This window comes from Doryrhamphus excisus, chromosome 2 (assembly GCF_030265055.1).
Source record: "Doryrhamphus excisus isolate RoL2022-K1 chromosome 2, RoL_Dexc_1.0, whole genome shotgun sequence".
NCBI lineage: Eukaryota > Metazoa > Chordata > Actinopteri > Syngnathiformes > Syngnathidae > Doryrhamphus > Doryrhamphus excisus.
The window spans coordinates 22,615,142-22,635,180 of record NC_080467.1 but is presented as its reverse complement, the minus strand read 5'-3'; the positions used below and the strand labels follow the sequence as shown (position 1 = coordinate 22,635,180).

General features: G+C 44.5%; 13 non-coding genes across 13 annotated transcripts; 9 read left to right on the top strand and 4 right to left on the bottom strand.

Moving 5' to 3' along the window:
• Positions 1 to 40: 40 nt before the first annotated feature.
• Positions 41 to 113, top strand: trnav-aac (transfer RNA valine (anticodon AAC)). Its single transcript has one exon. It is a non-coding gene; the product is annotated as a tRNA-Val (tRNA).
• A 248-nt stretch (positions 114 to 361) lies between these two features.
• On the bottom strand, positions 362 to 434 carry trnak-cuu (transfer RNA lysine (anticodon CUU)). Its single transcript has one exon. It is a non-coding gene; the product is annotated as a tRNA-Lys (tRNA).
• A 119-nt stretch (positions 435 to 553) lies between these two features.
• trnal-cag (transfer RNA leucine (anticodon CAG)) lies at positions 554 to 635 on the top strand. Its single transcript has one exon. It is a non-coding gene; the product is annotated as a tRNA-Leu (tRNA).
• Positions 636 to 1,264: 629 nt separating this feature from the next.
• On the top strand, positions 1,265 to 1,351 carry trnay-gua (transfer RNA tyrosine (anticodon GUA)). The gene is given in 2 exon segments: positions 1,265 to 1,301; positions 1,316 to 1,351. It is a non-coding gene; the product is annotated as a tRNA-Tyr (tRNA).
• Positions 1,352 to 3,451: 2,100 nt separating this feature from the next.
• trnav-cac (transfer RNA valine (anticodon CAC)) lies at positions 3,452 to 3,524 on the top strand. Its single transcript has one exon. It is a non-coding gene; the product is annotated as a tRNA-Val (tRNA).
• A 611-nt stretch (positions 3,525 to 4,135) lies between these two features.
• Positions 4,136 to 4,208, top strand: trnav-aac (transfer RNA valine (anticodon AAC)). Its single transcript has one exon. It is a non-coding gene; the product is annotated as a tRNA-Val (tRNA).
• Positions 4,209 to 4,456: 248 nt separating this feature from the next.
• trnak-cuu (transfer RNA lysine (anticodon CUU)) lies at positions 4,457 to 4,529 on the bottom strand. The gene has a single exon. It is a non-coding gene; the product is annotated as a tRNA-Lys (tRNA).
• Positions 4,530 to 4,648: 119 nt separating this feature from the next.
• On the top strand, positions 4,649 to 4,730 carry trnal-cag (transfer RNA leucine (anticodon CAG)). The gene has a single exon. It is a non-coding gene; the product is annotated as a tRNA-Leu (tRNA).
• Positions 4,731 to 5,359: 629 nt separating this feature from the next.
• On the top strand, positions 5,360 to 5,446 carry trnay-gua (transfer RNA tyrosine (anticodon GUA)). Its single transcript is given in 2 exon segments — positions 5,360 to 5,396; positions 5,411 to 5,446. It is a non-coding gene; the product is annotated as a tRNA-Tyr (tRNA).
• A 2,100-nt stretch (positions 5,447 to 7,546) lies between these two features.
• On the top strand, positions 7,547 to 7,619 carry trnav-cac (transfer RNA valine (anticodon CAC)). Its single transcript has one exon. It is a non-coding gene; the product is annotated as a tRNA-Val (tRNA).
• Positions 7,620 to 8,413: 794 nt separating this feature from the next.
• trnak-cuu (transfer RNA lysine (anticodon CUU)) lies at positions 8,414 to 8,486 on the bottom strand. Its single transcript has one exon. It is a non-coding gene; the product is annotated as a tRNA-Lys (tRNA).
• Positions 8,487 to 14,940: 6,454 nt separating this feature from the next.
• Positions 14,941 to 15,027, top strand: trnay-gua (transfer RNA tyrosine (anticodon GUA)). Its single transcript is given in 2 exon segments — positions 14,941 to 14,977; positions 14,992 to 15,027. It is a non-coding gene; the product is annotated as a tRNA-Tyr (tRNA).
• Positions 15,028 to 16,502: 1,475 nt separating this feature from the next.
• Positions 16,503 to 16,575, bottom strand: trnak-cuu (transfer RNA lysine (anticodon CUU)). The gene has a single exon. It is a non-coding gene; the product is annotated as a tRNA-Lys (tRNA).
• Between the last annotated feature and the right edge of the window lie 3,464 nt (positions 16,576 to 20,039).

The window sequence follows — 20,039 nt, the reverse complement described above, 5'->3', positions numbered from 1 at the left end:
TAAAATTGAGCTCAGTCCCCTTAAAACCCCCGTCCTTCAGGTTTCCATAGTGTAGCGGTTATCACGTTTGCCTAACACGCAAAAGGTCCCCAGTTCGAAACTGGGTGGAAACATGGCCATTCAAGTCCTTCTTTTACAAAAAAAGTTAAGGTGACAAATAGGAACAAGGACTTGTGCTTGATCTCTGAAGGGACTTGAACTCTTGACACTCAGATTTAAAGTCTGATGCCCTACGAAGTGAGCCCCCAGGCCTTTGGTCAAAAGACTTGTTTTTGTGTATTTGGAATGAAATGTTTTCTGCATGTTGAACAGTTTTCAACAGGAAAGATATCTTTCAGATGTATCAATAAAAGTGCTGAATCGCCCAATATGGGGCTCGAACCCACGACCATGAGATTAAGAGTCTCATGCTCTACCGACTGAGCTAATCAGGCCTTTTGCTGCTCTAGATATCATTTTTTGTTCTGTTTTTATTGATGTGGCCATCCTGATGTTTGATCAATTCCACAGCTGACCTAGTTTCTCAGGGAACAGAAGGAGCGAGACCTGGAGGGTCAGGATGGCCGAGCGGTCGAAGGCGCTGCATTCAGGTTGCAGTCTCTAATGAGGCGTGGGTTCAAATCCCACTTCTGACAGTGCGGGGCCGCAAGTCTTTCCAGTTCCAGTTAAAAGCCCGGCTCCTCGTGTAGTTTCCATAAAGTACCAAGGTATTGTCCTGTTGTCCTTGTATTCTGAGGGCAAAGGAGGCGTTTGCAAGAGGACCTCAGACCTGGTCACCTGAACAGGGACTTGAATCCGGGACACTCAGATCAAAAGTTTCATGTTCGGGACCAAATGGTCCTTCGAGCCGAATATCTTCCCAGTGACCTGCAAGATCCAGAGGGAGGCAGGGATGTTCTGTGCCTCCATTGTCGAGACGGCAGTGGCCCTAAGGTGGTCAGGGCCTGTCGTGGCGGTAATCCTAGAACCCGTTGGTGGATACCATTGGTGAGGGATGCCGTCAAGCTGAAGGAGTTCTATTGGGCCTTTTTGGCTCATGGGACTTCAGCTGACAGGAACCGACAGGCCAAGCGGTCGGCGGCTTTGGCATTCGCTGAGCCAAAAACTCTGACATGGGAGGAGTTTGGAGAAGCCATGGAGAAGGACTTCCGGACGGCTTCGAAGAGATTCTGGATCCGGCGTCTCAGGAAAGGAAAGGAAAGCAGTACACAGTGAAGACGCTGTCAAACGCTTGGCTGTACTCATTCGCACCAAAGCAACAAGACCTTCGATAGCTCAGTTGGAAGAGCGGAGGACTGTAGTGGTTCAAGCTGGCATCCTTAGGTCGCTGGTTCAAGTCCGGCTCGAAGGACAAGCTGTTTCTTGTGTTATGTCTGCCGGCAAAGAATGGCAATACCGTCTTGTCTGAAGGACCTCCGCTTCCCTGTCAATGGAGTTGGACTTGAGTCTTTGTCACGCAGTCTGAAATTGGCAAACGGAGTAATTCTGATTGAATGACCATTTGAGTGTCTATTTGAATACGTTTCATCTCAACTCCTGTTGGAAAAGAACAGCCATTTCCATGAGAGCACAAGACCCCTGGATTGTACCCGAAAATACTTTGCGCTCATCAGAGAGTAAGGTTGTTGTCCTGGTTTGCAAAGCCTCCATTGTTACGCCAGAAGGTGCCAGTCACATCCAAAACAAAGGGTTCCATGGTGTAATGGTTAGCACTCTGGACTCTGAATCCAGTTTAGGGTGATACCTATGGCTGTATTTGGCCTAGATATCGGGATTGGGGCCCGGATTAGTATTCGCTACTTGGGAACATTTCATCAAAAACAAAGGAGTTTATGGAGAATGCGGGCGTTGATCCCGCTACCTCTCACATGCTAAGCGAGCGCTCTACCATTTGAGCTAATTCCCCTGCTGATGCAGTGTTGGCAGAGAAGGTCCAGTCTCAGAACTATTTTGGTTCCTTTGCTGGAGTACGTCAAAGCGACACAGTCTCTGCCTTTCAGAGTGCAGACACGATGCAGTCCCTGGTTGTCTAGTGGCTGGGACTTGGTGCTCTCACCACCGTGGCCGTTGTTCGATTCCCGGTCAGGGAACTGACATTTGGTTAGGTTTTGACTGGAGATAGGATTTGTCTTGGTCCTCGGCCGAACGGTTCGGGTCATCTTTCAGCGCTGTCTGTGAACTGCTGTCACTGCACATGAAAACAATTCCAAGTCCGCCAATCGAATCCCGGTCTACCTGGTCGACGGACACGTAAACAGTGCAGGTACCCTCCTTTGTGCGGCTCCATTTCAGTGTCCTCCGTTGTCAGCGAACCTCACAAGATCACAGTTTTTTCCTGATCAGGGCACCGTTTTGGGTTGGGTGGATGAGTGGTCTGAAGCACCAGATTAAGGCTCCTTTCGCTCAGGAGCCACTGGTTGAAATCCCACAGCTGTCATTTTCCTTGTCAGCTCCATTGTCCACGACTGGAATGATTTGGTAGCAAAGGACTGTCAGATTGTACAACACAGCTGAGCACTTGGAGAAGAAGATGAATAGAGGTCTTGTTCTCCCGGACTGGTTGTTGCAACCGCAACCCTGCTCAAGGTTCAACGTGACACACAAAACAGGAACTCCACGTCTGGGAATCGAACCGCGTAATCTTCCATGTGACAGGCGGAGATACTGGCCACTATACTAACAAGGACTGCTGCTGAGTTGATGTAGTGTCGATTGGCCAAAGCGGAATTCAGAACAGGCTTGTGGCCCATGACCGTTTTTATGGTAGCTGGAGACTTCAACCAGTGAAATCCTTCCGATTTTCTGTAGCTCTTATCCTCATCAACTGACTGTATTCCCCACCCGTTACCGGCATGGGGACATTCCAACCCAAGTTGAGAACACACTGGACCAGGTACACAGCAACACACGTGGCACAGACACAGTTTCACCCTGCCCCCACTTTTACCCACGACTGAAAAAGCAGAACACCACCTTAGAAGCTGAAATACTCACTTAGGAGAACGTTAGACTGAAGTTCTAAAGGTCCCTGGTTCAAGACCGGTTTTCAGAAAAATCCCTGTTTATGTTGTGACTTGGCAAATAGTTTGAAAAGGCTTATTGGCTGGCTGAAAGGACCTTAGCTTCATTCTTCAAAAGGCCAGACATCCAGCCATCCAGACAATGTTAGAGGAGGTTACAAACCATTGACTCCAAGGGCACAAGTTGAGTCCACCAAGATATCAAAGTGACCCCGAGGGTGGCTAAGGTGTTTCTTTCAAGCCGCGATTGTGATGTCTTGTTTTGTTGAAGAAAAGCCCATTATTTCTGGAACAATTTTCCCTACAAAGGAGAAATCTTTGTCCATTTGGACAATTGTCAATCTGCCCCCACTTTGGACACATCGTCGTGTTTCATTGTTTGGCAACTGCTCTGTGACTTCACCAGTCCCCTTAAAAGCCCCGTCCTTCAGGTTTCCATAGTGTAGTGGTTATCACGTTTGCCTCACACGCAAAAGGTCACCAGTTCGGAACTGGGTGGAAACATGGCCTTCCAAGACCTCCTTTTACAAAAAAATCAAGATGACAAATGGGAACAAGGATATGTGCTTGATGTCTGAAGGTGTGTACACGAGCATCCATCCCCAGTTTGGACACACAATCCATATTTCCCGGATGACTGATGGGCTGGGAATACATAACAGGTCGGTGTTGGAGGACCTGATGGACCGCGAGGGTTCATAACGTAAAAGAAATTCAGAAAAAATAAGAAGGCCCACAACCCCCAAGGCATTTAAAAACCATTAAGAGAACCTTCAAATGGATCCTGAAACATACAGGGAGCCAATGCAGTGATTTTAGAAGCGGTGTAATATGCGCCTGCCTTCTGGTCCTCGTCAGCACACGTGCAGCAAAAGTTGTTCTGTAAAAGTTGTAGACTTGTGATGTTTCTTTTAGGAAGACCAGAAAGCAGGGCATTGCAATAGTCAATACGACTGGAAATAAAAGCATGCATCAGCATCTCTCTATTTGCCCGAGAGAGGAACGGGCGGACTCTGGCTGTATTCTTTAAATGAAAAATAAAATCCTGTTTTTGTAACATTTTTAATGTGTGGAATAAAATTGAGCTCAGTCCCCTTAAAACCCCCGTCCTTCAGGTTTCCATAGTGTAGCGGTTATCACGTTTGCCTAACACGCAAAAGGTCCCCAGTTCGAAACTGGGTGGAAACATGGCCATTCAAGTCCTTCTTTTACAAAAAAAGTTAAGGTGACAAATAGGAACAAGGACTTGTGCTTGATCTCTGAAGGGACTTGAACTCTTGACACTCAGATTTAAAGTCTGATGCCCTACGAAGTGAGCCCCCAGGCCTTTGGTCAAAAGACTTGTTTTTGTGTATTTGGAATGAAATGTTTTCTGCATGTTGAACAGTTTTCAACAGGAAAGATATCTTTCAGATGTATCAATAAAAGTGCTGAATCGCCCAATATGGGGCTCGAACCCACGACCATGAGATTAAGAGTCTCATGCTCTACCGACTGAGCTAATCAGGCCTTTTGCTGCTCTAGATATCATTTTTTGTTCTGTTTTTATTGATGTGGCCATCCTGATGTTTGATCAATTCCACAGCTGACCTAGTTTCTCAGGGAACAGAAGGAGCGAGACCTGGAGGGTCAGGATGGCCGAGCGGTCGAAGGCGCTGCATTCAGGTTGCAGTCTCTAATGAGGCGTGGGTTCAAATCCCACTTCTGACAGTGCGGGGCCGCAAGTCTTTCCAGTTCCAGTTAAAAGCCCGGCTCCTCGTGTAGTTTCCATAAAGTACCAAGGTATTGTCCTGTTGTCCTTGTATTCTGAGGGCAAAGGAGGCGTTTGCAAGAGGACCTCAGACCTGGTCACCTGAACAGGGACTTGAATCCGGGACACTCAGATCAAAAGTTTCATGTTCGGGACCAAATGGTCCTTCGAGCCGAATATCTTCCCAGTGACCTGCAAGATCCAGAGGGAGGCAGGGATGTTCTGTGCCTCCATTGTCGAGACGGCAGTGGCCCTAAGGTGGTCAGGGCCTGTCGTGGCGGTAATCCTAGAACCCGTTGGTGGATACCATTGGTGAGGGATGCCGTCAAGCTGAAGGAGTTCTATTGGGCCTTTTTGGCTCATGGGACTTCAGCTGACAGGAACCGACAGGCCAAGCGGTCGGCGGCTTTGGCATTCGCTGAGCCAAAAACTCTGACATGGGAGGAGTTTGGAGAAGCCATGGAGAAGGACTTCCGGACGGCTTCGAAGAGATTCTGGATCCGGCGTCTCAGGAAAGGAAAGGAAAGCAGTACACAGTGAAGACGCTGTCAAACGCTTGGCTGTACTCATTCGCACCAAAGCAACAAGACCTGCGATAGCTCAGTTGGAAGAGCGGAGGACTGTAGTGGTTCAAGCTGGCATCCTTAGGTCGCTGGTTCAAGTCCGGCTCGAAGGACAAGCTGTTTCTTGTGTTATGTCTGCCGGCAAAGAATGGCAATACCGTCTTGTCTGAAGGACCTCCGCTTCCCTGTCAATGGAGTTGGACTTGAGTCTTTGTCACGCAGTCTGAAATTGGCAAACGGAGTAATTCTGATTGAGTGACCATTTGAGTGTCTATTTGAATACGTTTCATCTCAACTCCTGTTGGAAAAGAACAGCCATTTCCATGAGAGCACAAGACCCCTGGATTGTACCCGAAAATACTTTGCGCTCATCAGAGAGTAAGGTTGTTGTCCTGGTTTGCAAAGCCTCCATTGTTACGCCAGAAGGTGCCAGTCACATCCAAAACAAAGGGTTCCATGGTGTAATGGTTAGCACTCTGGACTCTGAATCCAGTTTAGGGTGATACCTATGGCTGTATTTGGCCTAGATATCGGGATTGGGGCCCGGATTAGTATTCGCTACTTGGGAACATTTCATCAAAAACAAAGGAGTTTATGGAGAATGCGGGCGTTGATCCCGCTACCTCTCACATGCTAAGCGAGCGCTCTACCATTTGAGCTAATTCCCCTGCTGATGCAGTGTTGGCAGAGAAGGTCCAGTCTCAGAACTATTTTGGTTCCTTTGCTGGAGTACGTCAAAGCGACACAGTCTCTGCCTTTCAGAGTGCAGACACGATGCAGTCCCTGGTTGTCTAGTGGCTGGGACTTGGTGCTCTCACCACCGTGGCCGTTGTTCGATTCCCGGTCAGGGAACTGACATTTGGTTAGGTTTTGACTGGAGATAGGATTTGTCTTGGTCCTCGGCCGAACGGTTCGCGTCATCTTTCAGCGCTGTCTGTGAACTGCTGTCACTGCACATGAAAACAATTCCAAGTCCGCCAATCGAATCCCGGTCTACCTGGTCGACGGACACGTAAACAGTGCAGGTACCCTCCTTTGTGCGGCTCCATTTCAGTGTCCTCCGTTGTCAGCGAACCTCACAAGATCACAGTTTTTTCCTGATCAGGGCACCGTTTTGGGTTGGGTGGATGAGTGGTCTGAAGCACCAGATTAAGGCTCCTTTCGCTCAGGAGCCACTGGTTGAAATCCCACAGCTGTCATTTTCCTTGTCAGCTCCATTATCCACGACTGGAATGATTTGGTAGCAAAGGACTGTCAGATTGTACAACACAGCTGAGCACTTGGAGAAGAAGATGAATAGAGGTCTTGTTCTCCCGGACTGGTTGTTGCAACCGCAACCCTGCTCAAGGTTCAACGTGACACACAAAACAGGAACTCCACGTCTGGGAATCGAACCGCGTAATCTTCCATGTGACAGGCGGAGATACTGGCCACTATACTAACAAGGACTGCTGCTGAGTTGATGTAGTGTCGATTGGCCAAAGCGGAATTCAGAACAGGCTTGTGGCCCATGACCGTTTTTATGGTAGCTGGAGACTTCAACCAGTGAAATCCTTCCGATTTTCTGTAGCTCTTATCCTCATCAACTGACTGTATTCCCCACCCGTTACCGGCATGGGGACATTCCAACCCAAGTTGAGAACACACTGGACCAGGTACACAGCAACACACGTGGCACAGACACAGTTTCACCCTGCCCCCACTTTTACCCACGACTGAAAAAGCAGAACACCACCTTAGAAGCTGAAATACTCACTTAGGAGAACGTTAGACTGAAGTTCTAAAGGTCCCTGGTTCAAGACCGGTTTTCAGAAAAATCCCTGTTTATGTTGTGACTTGGCAAATAGTTTGAAAAGGCTTATTGGCTGGCTGAAAGGACCTTAGCTTCATTCTTCAAAAGGCCAGACATCCAGCCATCCAGACAATGTTAGAGGAGGTTACAAACCATTGACTCCAAGGGCACAAGTTGAGTCCACCAAGATATCAAAGTGACCCCGAGGGTGGCTAAGGTGTTTCTTTCAAGCCGCGATTGTGATGTCTTGTTTTGTTGAAGAAAAGCCCATTATTTCTGGAACAATTTTCCCTACAAAGGAGAAATCTTTGTCCATTTGGACAATTGTCAATCTGCCCCCACTTTGGACACATCGTCGTGTTTCATTGTTTGGCAACTGCTCTGTGACTTCACCAGTCCCCTTAAAAGCCCCGTCCTTCAGGTTTCCATAGTGTAGTGGTTATCACGTTTGCCTCACACGCAAAAGGTCCCCAGTTCGGAACTGGGTGGAAACATGGCCTTCCAAGACCTCCTTTTACAAAAAAATCAAGATGACAAATGGGAACAAGGATATGTGCTTGATGTCTGAAGGTGTGTACACGAGCATCCATCCCCAGTTTGGACACACAATCCATATTTCCCGGATGACTGATGGGCTGGGAATACATAACAGGTCGGTGTTGGAGGACCTGATGGACCGCGAGGGTTCATAACGTAAAAGAAATTCAGAAAAAATAAGAAGGCCCACAACCCCCAAGGCATTTAAAAACCATTAAGAGAACCTTCAAATGGATCCTGAAACATACAGGGAGCCAATGCAGTGATTTTAGAAGCGGTGTAATATGCGCCTGCCTTCTGGTCCTCGTCAGCACACGTGCAGCAAAAGTTGTTCTGTAAAAGTTGTAGACTTGTGATGTTTCTTTTAGGAAGACCAGAAAGCAGGGCATTGCAATAGTCAATACGACTGGAAATAAAAGCATGCATCAGCATCTCTCTATTTGCCCGAGAGAGGAACGGGCGGACTCTGGCTGTATTCTTTAAATGAAAAATAAAATCCTGTTTTTGTAACATTTTTAATGTGTGGAATAAAATTGAGCTCAGTCCCCTTAAAAGCCCCGTCCTTCTCTGATCTCTGAAGGGACTTGAACTCTTGACACTCAGATTTAAAGTCTGATGCCCTACGAAGTGAGCCCCCAGGCCTTTGGTCAAAAGACTTGTTTTTGTGTATTTGGAATGAAATGTTTTCTGCATGTTGAACAGTTTTCAACAGGAAAGATATCTTTCAGATGTATCAATAAAAGTGCTGAATCGTCCAATATGGGGCTCGAACCCACGACCATGAGATTAAGAGTCTCATGCTCTACCGACTGAGCTAATCAGGCCTTTTGCTGCTCTAGATATCATTTTTTGTTCTGTTTTTATTGATGTGGCCATCCTGATGTTTGATCAATTCCACAGCTGACCTAGTTTCTCAGGGAACAGAAGGAGCGAGACCTGGAGGGTCAGGATGGCCGAGCGGTCGAAGGCGCTGCATTCAGGTTGCAGTCTCTAATGAGGCGTGGGTTCAAATCCCACTTCTTTTTTTTTTTCCCATGTATGTTTATTGGGGTTTTTTTTTTATAACACAAATATACAAAATACAAACTCAGAACACAAAGCATAATATACAAACATAACATCATTACAACAAAGCAGGTTGCCAGCCCACCCCTCCCCCCCTCCCCGTTGAGGACCCATTTAAAACCTCACTTGAATCTTGTAGTACATGTTACATCCATCATTAAGCTTGATTTGTATGTACAAGATATTGAACAAAAGGTTGCCACGATGTTTCAAAATGTTGAAGTCTGTCTTTCAAGATATATCTTATTCTTTCCAGATGGAGTGTGTTCGTCAACTCCTCTAGCCACATCTTAGTTGATGGTACACTTACACTTTTCCATAGCATTAGAATCAGTTTTTTCGCTATAATGAGACCATATGAAATGAAACATTGTTGTGCCTTATTTAACATTTGAAAGGATTCAGAAACCCCAAGGATAATGAGCAAAGGCTCTGGCTTTAGCACAATCCCCAAAACCTTGGACATTATATCAAAAACACCAGACCAAAAAGAGTATATTTTGGGGCAAAGTGCATAACTATGAAGATGAGTTGCCTTCGAAGATCTGCACTTGTCACAGATAGGTGAGACATCTGGGTATATATTATGTAGTTTTTCCTTTGAGAAATGGAGCATGTATATAATTTTAAATTGAATAAGGCAATGTCTGGCACTGTGCGAACATGTATTAATCTTTTCAAGTGCACTATCCCAGAGATCCTCCGTAATCGTTTCGCCAAGTTCTTTCTCCCATTTATGCTTATGTATATGAGCTGGAGAGGGGGTCATTGACAGGAGGGCTTTGTAGATGCGTGTTATCAGTTTTGGTTCGTCTATTGTCAATTTCAGGCACTCATTTATTAATGTTTTTGACTCATTCCGAAAGTCCTCCATATGTTTACGTATATAATCCCTAATTTGCAGATATTGAAAGAAAGAATTATTTTCCAATCCAAATTTATGCTGTAGTTGAGAGAATGAGGCAAAGATACCCTGTATATATAGATGTCCAACACATTTTATACCTTTCTGACTCCATTTGGCAAAGCTCCAGACCAGACGGGGCAAAAGTAGGATTTCTATCTATGGGTAGAGCAGGGGATATAGAATTTAGGTTATAACTGGCTTTAATTTGTTTCCAAATGCGAATCATGCTGTGGATAAGAGGGTTATTGTTGTATAATGATCTGCTGATCGGAATTGGTGCTAACAGAATTGCGGCTAGTGAATGTGGATGGCAGTCTTCCTGTTCCATTATTAGCCAATTGGGTGGGGACTCTGTGGTATTTAGACAAACAATAAAATTCTTGAGTGCTGAGGCCCAGTAATAAAACAGAAAATTTGGGAGAGCTAATCCTCCTTCAGACTTTAGTCTGTGGAGATATTTCCTACCAATTCTAGGGGGTTTATGTCCCCACAAAAAGGGTGTAATTATGGAGTCTAATTGTTGAAAAAAGGATTTTTTAAGGAATATTGGAATATTTTGGAACAGGTATAGTATTTGTGGGAGAAAGACCATCTTGAGTGCGTTTATTCTTCCGATCATTGAGATTGGAAGTGCGTCCCAGAACAGCAATCTAGAGCGCAGACTTTCAATTAAGGGCGGAAAGTTCTCTTGGAAGAGAGAGGTGTATTCTCTTGTCACTTCTATCCCTAAGTAGGTGAATTTATCTAGGGAGATTTTGAATGGAAGATTAGACAAGGATGTCAGAACATCTATACGAGCCGGCATTAAAACACTTTTTGTCCAGTTGATCCGATATCCTGCAAAAGTACCAAACAGATTAATTTTATCTAGGAGTAGTGGAATAGATTCTTGAGGATGAGTTAAGTAAAGAAGGATATCATCCGCATATAGTGATATTTTACTAGTTGTTTCTTTAACTGTGTATCCATGTATCCGAGCATCAAGCCTAATGCTTAGCGCTAGTGGTTCAATAGCAAGGGCAAAGATTAGGGGGGAGAGGGGACAACCCTGTCTCGTCCCCCTATGCAACTTAAATGGGGAGGACAATGTTTTATTAGTTAGGATTTGAGCTGTAGGACTTTTATAAATCAGATTAATCAATGATAAGAATCTATCTCCGAGGTTAAATCTCTTGAGAACTTCAAATAAATATTGCCATTCAATCTGGTCAAAAGCCTTTTCGGCATCTAGCGAAATGACGACTAGGTCAGCGTGTGATAGTCTCTCTGTATAGAGAATATTAAACAGGCGTCTCAAATTGAAAGTGGAGTGTCTGTCTGGTATGAAACCCGTCTGGTCTGGGTGGATTAACCTCCCCAACAAGGGGCCCAGTCTGTTTGCTAGTATTTTGGCAAATAACTTCCCGTCCACATTTAAGAGTGAAATAGGGCGATAAGCACCAACCTCATGAGGGTCCTTTCCCTTTTTATGAATTACGGTGATCACAGCTTCAGTTTGTGTTGGAGGCAAGTCTCCGCTTTCCTGAGCATGTTGGAATACTTTTAATAAGTAGGGGGACAACTTTTCCCTATATGTTTTATATAATTCTCCAGGGAGGCCATCAGGACCTGGTGTTTTATTACTTTTTAATGAGGCAATAGCAGTTTGGACCTCTTCGATTGTGAGTTCTGCGTTCAAAGATTCACAATCTGCAGCTGTCAACCTCGGCAGCTCACATTCGTCTAAAAATTTATTCATAATTTCAAATTCTGACGTGGATTTAGAAGTGTACAAATCAGTATAACATTCAAGAAACCTGTTATTAATATCTTTGGGTTTTGTAAGGATAGTGTTGTCATGGGCCTTTACTTTATGAATTGTCCTATCACTTTCCATTTTCCGGAGTTGCCGAGCTAATAATTTATGTGGTTTATCACCAAATTCAAAAAACTTTTGTCTAGTGTACAGGAATGCTTTGCTTATTTTCACAGACATAATTTGATTATATTCGTACTTTAATGTTGTTATTTTTCTGTGTAGTGATGCAGATGGAGAACGCGCATTTTCCTGGTCCAACGTTTTGATCTGTTCTTCTAGAACTTTTAATTTGGATATGTTTGCTTTTCTCCTTGAAGCTTCAAATGAAATTATGCTACCTCTAATATAGGCTTTAAACGCCTCCCACAGAATAGAGGGAGACGTCTCTGGGAGATCATTCATCTCAAAGTACAATGAAATTTGGTCCTTTAAGTAATCTCGGAATTTTTTATCTGTAAGCAAATAAGGATTCAGCCTCCAAGAAGTGTGTGGCTTATCTATATGGTCTAAGCAGACTGAGAAGGAGAGTGGCCTGTGATCTGAGATCACAATGCTGTGATACCGAGCATCTACTGTATAAGGTGCCAGTTTGGCATCGACCAGAAAGTAGTCTATCCTACTATAAGAATTATGCACCGATGAGTGGAAAGAAAAATCCCGGCCTGAGGGGTACATCATCCTCCAAATGTCTAGAATATTTGTATTGTTTATGTATGTGTTTAGGAATTCACTTGAAGCATTTTTGGGAGACTTTTTTGTTGAGGATCTGTCTAGATATGTATCTAAAACAGTGTTAAAATCTCCTCCAATTATAAGGTTCGTCTGTGAAATATCTGGTATTAATGCAAAGACTTTCTGAAAGAATATCGGGTTATCTATGTTAGGTGCATATATATTTACCAGAGTGAATGGGGTATTCCGAATCTCTCCAATCACTATAACATAGCGACCCTCTCTATCAGCTATTGTTTTTTTCTGCACAAAGGGTGTGCCTTTCCTAATTATAATTGCTGTGCCTCTTGCTTTGGAAGAAAAAGTCGAATGGTAAATCTCGCCTATCCACTTTGCTCTGAGTCTGCCGTGTGATTTATTATTCAAATGGGTCTCCTGTAAAAACACAATATCCGAGGTCAGTGTTTTCAGATGAGACAGAACCTTCCCTCTTTTGACTGGGTTATTAACTCCACGTACATTCCAGCTGCAAAAGGTAAGGGTCTTTTTACCTTTAGTATTGTCATTCATGGCACTCCTATCAGTAAACCTTTTTCAGAAAGTAGGTCCTCTTGCCCCTCCCAAGCTACTATCCCTCCCCAGGTCAACCTGAACATCATATTAACAACAAAAACAAAAGAAACTACTCTAGCCAATTCAAAATGAATGGCGCGAGCCTTCTTAGGGAAGTTAAAACAGAAAAAACTAATAACTAAGGTTACTTCCACATCTATTGGTGGCCTGTTAATAACTTAAAATGCTCTGCCAGCTCTGAAACTTAGTAGAAGTAATAATAAATGCAGTTAAACATATGAAGGGGAGCAAGCAGTAACACCAGGATACATTCTTGCTATTCATGCCTGAGGATGTCTAGTGCAGTGTAGTGGACCAAGTCTTTCATCTTTGCACACAATGCTTCTTCTTACCATCATGTAGTGAAACATCAGCAGCGCTTGTGTGCATGTTTATCTTGAGTCATTTTCTCCCAGGATCAGGTACTGTGCTAATGTCAGCTATCAAAGCTAACTAAAGTATTCCTGAGGCCCACGATTTATCTGTCCTCCGCAGCAGCCGATGGCCCTGGTCCGGACAGACTCTCCGCGTATTCTTCAGCTTTTTTAGGGTCAATGTAGGAAGTCTGTGTGCCGTTGTATGTGACCAGGAGTCGTGCAGGATACAGCAGGCCATACCTGACGCCGGGCTTGTCGCGTAGTAGCTCCCTGGCTCGGTTGAACAGCGCCCTCCGCTTAGCCACGGTGGGCGGATAGTCGGGGTATATTTGGATCTTCTTGCCTTGGAAATGAAGTTGTTTCGCCGTTCTAGCTCTACGTAGGATGTCCTCAAGCTCATGAAAATAGTGTAGCCTCAGGATGAAGGGTCTAGGCGGCTCTCGTGGGTCGGAGTTTCTCCGGAGGACCCGGTGTGCTCGATCTATGAGTGGTTTCTCATCCAGACCTAGCATGTCTTTTAGCATCCCGGCTACGAAGTCTCGAGGCCTGGTTCCTTCGCCCCCTTCGGGAACTCCGACAATTCTAATGTTGTGCCTTCGAGACCTGCTTTCTAAGTCCTCACATTTTCCAGCCAGTTTCCCCACTTCAGAATTGAGTCGTGTTACCTGGCGCTGGAGAGTAGTGATATCGTCGGAGTGGAGCGTAGCCGTCTTCTCCAGCTCCTTAACAGTCCTCTCGCGGGAGGCCGCAGCTCTTTCCAGTGTTGTGATGGACGCATGGATTTCCTTTTTAATCGTAGCCAGTTCCTCCCTGACTTCGGCGTAGACAACTTGTATACGTGCCTCTATAGAGGCACATATATCGCTTTTAATCTGTGTGACTTCATTCCGCAGGCTAGCGATAGCGGCTAATATTGCACGGTTGGATGGGTCCGCCTCGTCACCCCTATTCTCAGGCGGAGGCGTATCACTCGGGTCCCAGGGTTGGTCGGGGCCTGGTTCTTGGTGGTCGTTCTTCTTATTTTTCCCCTTTTTAGACATATTTTCCTCTCTTGGTCGTAGTGCTGCACTCGTATATGTTTCACTGCGTCGCTCCGAGGATTTTAAGAGCGGATTTGCTACATTTTAGTGTATTATTAAGAACAAAGTTAACAGAGCTCTCGCAAACACGTCTTATTCCGCCATTGCTCCACAGCGCCCCCCTCAAATCCCACTTCTGACAGTGCGGGGCCGCAAGTCTTTCCAGTTCCAGTTAAAAGCCCGGCTCCTCGTGTAGTTTCCATAAAGTACCAAGGTATTGTCCTGTTGTCCTTGTATTCTGAGGGCAAAGGAGGCGTTTGCAAGAGGACCTCAGACCTGGTCACCTGAACAGGGACTTGAATCCGGGACACACACAGATCAAAAGTTTCATGTTCGGGACCAAATGGTCCTTCGAGCCGAATATCTTCCCAGTGACCTGCAAGATCCAGAGGGAGGCAGGGATGTTCTGTGCCTCCATTGTCGAGGCGGCAGTGGCCCTAAGGTGGTCAGGGCCTGTCGTGGCGGTAATCCTAGAACCCGTTGGTGGATACCATTGGTGAGGGATGCCGTCAAGCTGAAGGAGTTCTATTGGGCCTTTTTGGCTCATGGGACTTCAGCTGACAGGAACCGACAGGCCAAGCGGTCGGCGGCTTTGGCATTCGCTGAGCCAAAAACTCTGACATGGGAGGAGTTTGGAGAAGCCATGGAGAAGGACTTCCGGACGGCTTCGAAGAGATTCTGGATCCGGCGTCTCAGGAAAGGAAAGCAGTACACAGTGAAGACGCTGTCAAACGCTTGGCTGTACTCATTCGCACCAAAGCAACAAGACCTTCGATAGCTCAGTTGGAAGAGCGGAGGACTGTAGTGGTTCAAGCTGGCATCCTTAGGTCGCTGGTTCAAGTCCGGCTCGAAGGACAAGCTGTTTCTTGTGTTATGTCTGCCGGCAAAGAATGGCAATACCGTCTTGTCTGAAGGACCTCCGCTTCCCTGTCAATGGAGTTGGACTTGAGTCTTTGTCACGCAGTCTGAAATTGGCAAACGGAGTAATTCTGATTGAGTGATCATTTGAGTGTCTATTTGAATACGTTTCATCTCAACTCCTGTTGGAAAAGAACAGCCATTTCCATGAGAGCACAAGACCCCTGGATTGTACCCGAAAATACTTTGCGCTCATCAGAGAGTAAGGTTGTTGTCCTGGTTTGCAAAGCCTCCATTGTTACGCCAGAAGGTGCCAGTCACATCCAAAACAAAGGGTTCCATGGTGTAATGGTTAGCACTCTGGACTCTGAATCCAGTTTAGGGTGATACCTATGGCTGTATTTGGCCTAGATATCGGGATTGGGGCCCGGATTAGTATTCGCTACTTGGGAACATTTCATCAAAAAACAAAGGAGTTTATGGAGAATGCGGGCGTTGATCCCGCTACCTCTCACATGCTAAGCGAGCGCTCTACCATTTGAGCTAATTCCCCTGCTGATGCAGTGTTGGCAGAGAAGGTCCAGTCTCAGAACTATTTTGGTTCCTTTGCTGGAGTACGTCAAAGCGACACAGTCTCTGCCTTTCAGAGTGCAGACACGATGCAGTCCCTGGTTGTCTAGTGGCTGGGACTTGGTGCTCTCACCACCGCGGCCGTTGTTCGATTCCCGGTCAGGGAACTGACATTTGGTTAGGTTTTGACTGGAGATAGGATTTGTCTTGGTCCTCGGCCGAACGGTTCGGGTCATCTTTCAGCGCTGTCTGTGAACTGCTGTCACTGCACATGAAAACAATTCCAAGTCCGCCAATCGAATCCCGGTCTACCTGGTCGACGGACACGTAAACAGTGCAGGTACCCTCCTTTGTGCGGCTCCATTTCAGTGTCCTCCGTTGTCAGCGAACCTCACAAGGTCACAGTTTTTTCCTGATCAGGGCACCGTTTTGGGTTGGGTGGATGAGTGGTCTGAAGCACCAGATTAAGGCTCCTTTCGCTCAGGAGCCACTGGTTGAAATCCCACAGCTGTCATTTTCCTTGTCAGCTCCATTGTCCACGACTGGAATGATTTGGTAGCAAAGGACTGTCAGATTGTACAACACAGCTGAGCACTTGGAGAAGAAGATGAATAGAGGTCTTGTTCTCCCGGACTGGTTGTTGCAACCGCAACCCTGCTCAAGGTTCAACGTGACACACAAAACAGGAACTCCACGTCTGGGAATCGAACCGCGTAATCTTCCATGTGAAGGGACTTGAACTCTTGACACTCAGATTTAAAGTCTGATGCCCTACGAAGTGAGCCCCCAGGCCTTTGGTCAAAAGACTTGTTTTTGTGTATTTGGAATGAAATGTTTTCTGCATGTTGAACAGTTTTCAACAGGAAAGATATCTTTCAGATGTATCAATAAAAGTGCTGAATCGTCCAATATGGGGCTCGAACCCACGACCATGAGATTAAGAGTCTCATGCTCTACCGACTGAGCTAATCAGGCCTTTTGCTGCTCTGGATATCATTTTTTGTTCTGTTTTTATTGATGTGGCCATCCTGATGTTTGATCAATTCCACAGCTGACCTAGTTTCTCAGGGAACAGAAGGAGCGAGACCTGGAGGGTCAGGATGGCCGAGCGGTCGAAGGCGCTGCATTCAGGTTGCAGTCTCTAATGAGGCGTGGGTTCAAATCCCACTTCTTTTTTTTTTTCCCATGTATGTTTATTGGGGTTTTTTTTTTTATAACACAAATATACAAAATACAAACTCAGAACACAAAGCATAATATACAAACATAACATCATTACAACAAAGCAGGTTGCCAGCCCACCCCTCCCCCCCTCCCCGTTGAGGACCCATTTAAAACCTCACTTGAATCTTGTAGTACATGTTACATCCATCATTAAGCTTGATTTGTATGTACAAGATATTGAACAAAAGGTTGCCACGATGTTTCAAAATGTTGAAGTCTGTCTTTCAAGATATATCTTATTCTTTCCAGATGGAGTGTGTTCGTCAACTCCTCTAGCCACATCTTAGTTGATGGTACACTTACACTTTTCCATAGCATTAGAATCAGTTTTTTCGCTATAATGAGACCATATGAAATGAAACATTGTTGTGCCTTATTTAACATTTGAAAGGATTCAGAAACCCCAAGGATAATGAGCAAAGGCTCTGGCTTTAGCACAATCCCCAAAACCTTGGACATTATATCAAAAACACCAGACCAAAAAGAGTATATTTTGGGGCAAAGTGCATAACTATGAAGATGAGTTGCCTTCGAAGATCTGCACTTGTCACAGATAGGTGAGACATCTGGGTATATATTATGTAGTTTTTCCTTTGAGAAATGGAGCATGTATATAATTTTAAATTGAATAAGGCAATGTCTGGCACTGTGCGAACATGTATTAATCTTTTCAAGTGCACTATCCCAGAGATCCTCCGTAATCGTTTCGCCAAGTTCTTTCTCCCATTTATGCTTATGTATATGAGCTGGAGAGGGGGTCATTGACAGGAGGGCTTTGTAGATGCGTGTTATCAGTTTTGGTTCGTCTATTGTCAATTTCAGGCACTCATTTATTAATGTTTTTGACTCATTCCGAAAGTCCTCCATATGTTTACGTATATAATCCCTAATTTGCAGATATTGAAAGAAAGAATTATTTTCCAATCCAAATTTATGCTGTAGTTGAGAGAATGAGGCAAAGATACCCTGTATATATAGATGTCCAACACATTTTATACCTTTCTGACTCCATTTGGCAAAGCTCCAGACCAGACGGGGCAAAAGTAGGATTTCTATCTATGGGTAGAGCAGGGGATATAGAATTTAGGTTATAACTGGCTTTAATTTGTTTCCAAATGCGAATCATGCTGTGGATAAGAGGGTTATTGTTGTATAATGATCTGCTGATCGGAATTGGTGCTAACAGAATTGCGGCTAGTGAATGTGGATGGCAGTCTTCCTGTTCCATTATTAGCCAATTGGGTGGGGACTCTGTGGTATTTAGACAAACAATAAAATTCTTGAGTGCTGAGGCCCAGTAATAAAACAGAAAATTTGGGAGAGCTAATCCTCCTTCAGACTTTAGTCTGTGGAGATATTTCCTACCAATTCTAGGGGGTTTATGTCCCCACAAAAAGGGTGTAATTATGGAGTCTAATTGTTGAAAAAAGGATTTTTTAAGGAATATTGGAATATTTTGGAACAGGTATAGTATTTGTGGGAGAAAGACCATCTTGAGTGCGTTTATTCTTCCGATCATTGAGATTGGAAGTGCGTCCCAGAACAGCAATCTAGAGCGCAGACTTTCAATTAAGGGCGGAAAGTTCTCTTGGAAGAGAGAGGTGTATTCTCTTGTCACTTCTATCCCTAAGTAGGTGAATTTATCTAGGGAGATTTTGAATGGAAGATTAGACAAGGATGTCAGAACATCTATACGAGCCGGCATTAAAACACTTTTTGTCCAGTTGATCCGATATCCTGCAAAAGTACCAAACAGATTAATTTTATCTAGGAGTAGTGGAATAGATTCTTGAGGATGAGTTAAGTAAAGAAGGATATCATCCGCATATAGTGATATTTTACTAGTTGTTTCTTTAACTGTGTATCCATGTATCCGAGCATCAAGCCTAATGCTTAGCGCTAGTGGTTCAATAGCAAGGGCAAAGATTAGGGGGGAGAGGGGACAACCCTGTCTCGTCCCCCTATGCAACTTAAATGGGGAGGACAATGTTTTATTAGTTAGGATTTGAGCTGTAGGACTTTTATAAATCAGATTAATCAATGATAAGAATCTATCTCCGAGGTTAAATCTCTTGAGAACTTCAAATAAATATTGCCATTCAATCTGGTCAAAAGCCTTTTCGGCATCTAGCGAAATGACGACTAGGTCAGCGTGTGATAGTCTCTCTGTATAGAGAATATTAAACAGGCGTCTCAAATTGAAAGTGGAGTGTCTGTCTGGTATGAAACCCGTCTGGTCTGGGTGGATTAACCTCCCCAACAAGGGGCCCAGTCTGTTTGCTAGTATTTTGGCAAATAACTTCCCGTCCACATTTAAGAGTGAAATAGGGCGATAAGCACCAACCTCATGAGGGTCCTTTCCCTTTTTATGAATTACGGTGATCACAGCTTCAGTTTGTGTTGGAGGCAAGTCTCCGCTTTCCTGAGCATGTTGGAATACTTTTAATAAGTAGGGGGACAACTTTTCCCTATATGTTTTATATAATTCTCCAGGGAGGCCATCAGGACCTGGTGTTTTATTACTTTTTAATGAGGCAATAGCAGTTTGGACCTCTTCGATTGTGAGTTCTGCGTTCAAAGATTCACAATCTGCAGCTGTCAACCTCGGCAGCTCACATTCGTCTAAAAATTTATTCATAATTTCAAATTCTGACGTGGATTTAGAAGTGTACAAATCAGTATAACATTCAAGAAACCTGTTATTAATATCTTTGGGTTTTGTAAGGATAGTGTTGTCATGGGCCTTTACTTTATGAATTGTCCTATCACTTTCCATTTTCCGGAGTTGCCGAGCTAATAATTTATGTGGTTTATCACCAAATTCAAAAAACTTTTGTCTAGTGTACAGGAATGCTTTGCTTATTTTCACAGACATAATTTGATTATATTCGTACTTTAATGTTGTTATTTTTCTGTGTAGTGATGCAGATGGAGAACGCGCATTTTCCTGGTCCAACGTTTTGATCTGTTCTTCTAGAACTTTTAATTTGGATATGTTTGCTTTTCTCCTTGAAGCTTCAAATGAAATTATGCTACCTCTAATATAGGCTTTAAACGCCTCCCACAGAATAGAGGGAGACGTCTCTGGGAGATCATTCATCTCAAAGTACAATGAAATTTGGTCCTTTAAGTAATCTCGGAATTTTTTATCTGTAAGCAAATAAGGATTCAGCCTCCAAGAAGTGTGTGGCTTATCTATATGGTCTAAGCAGACT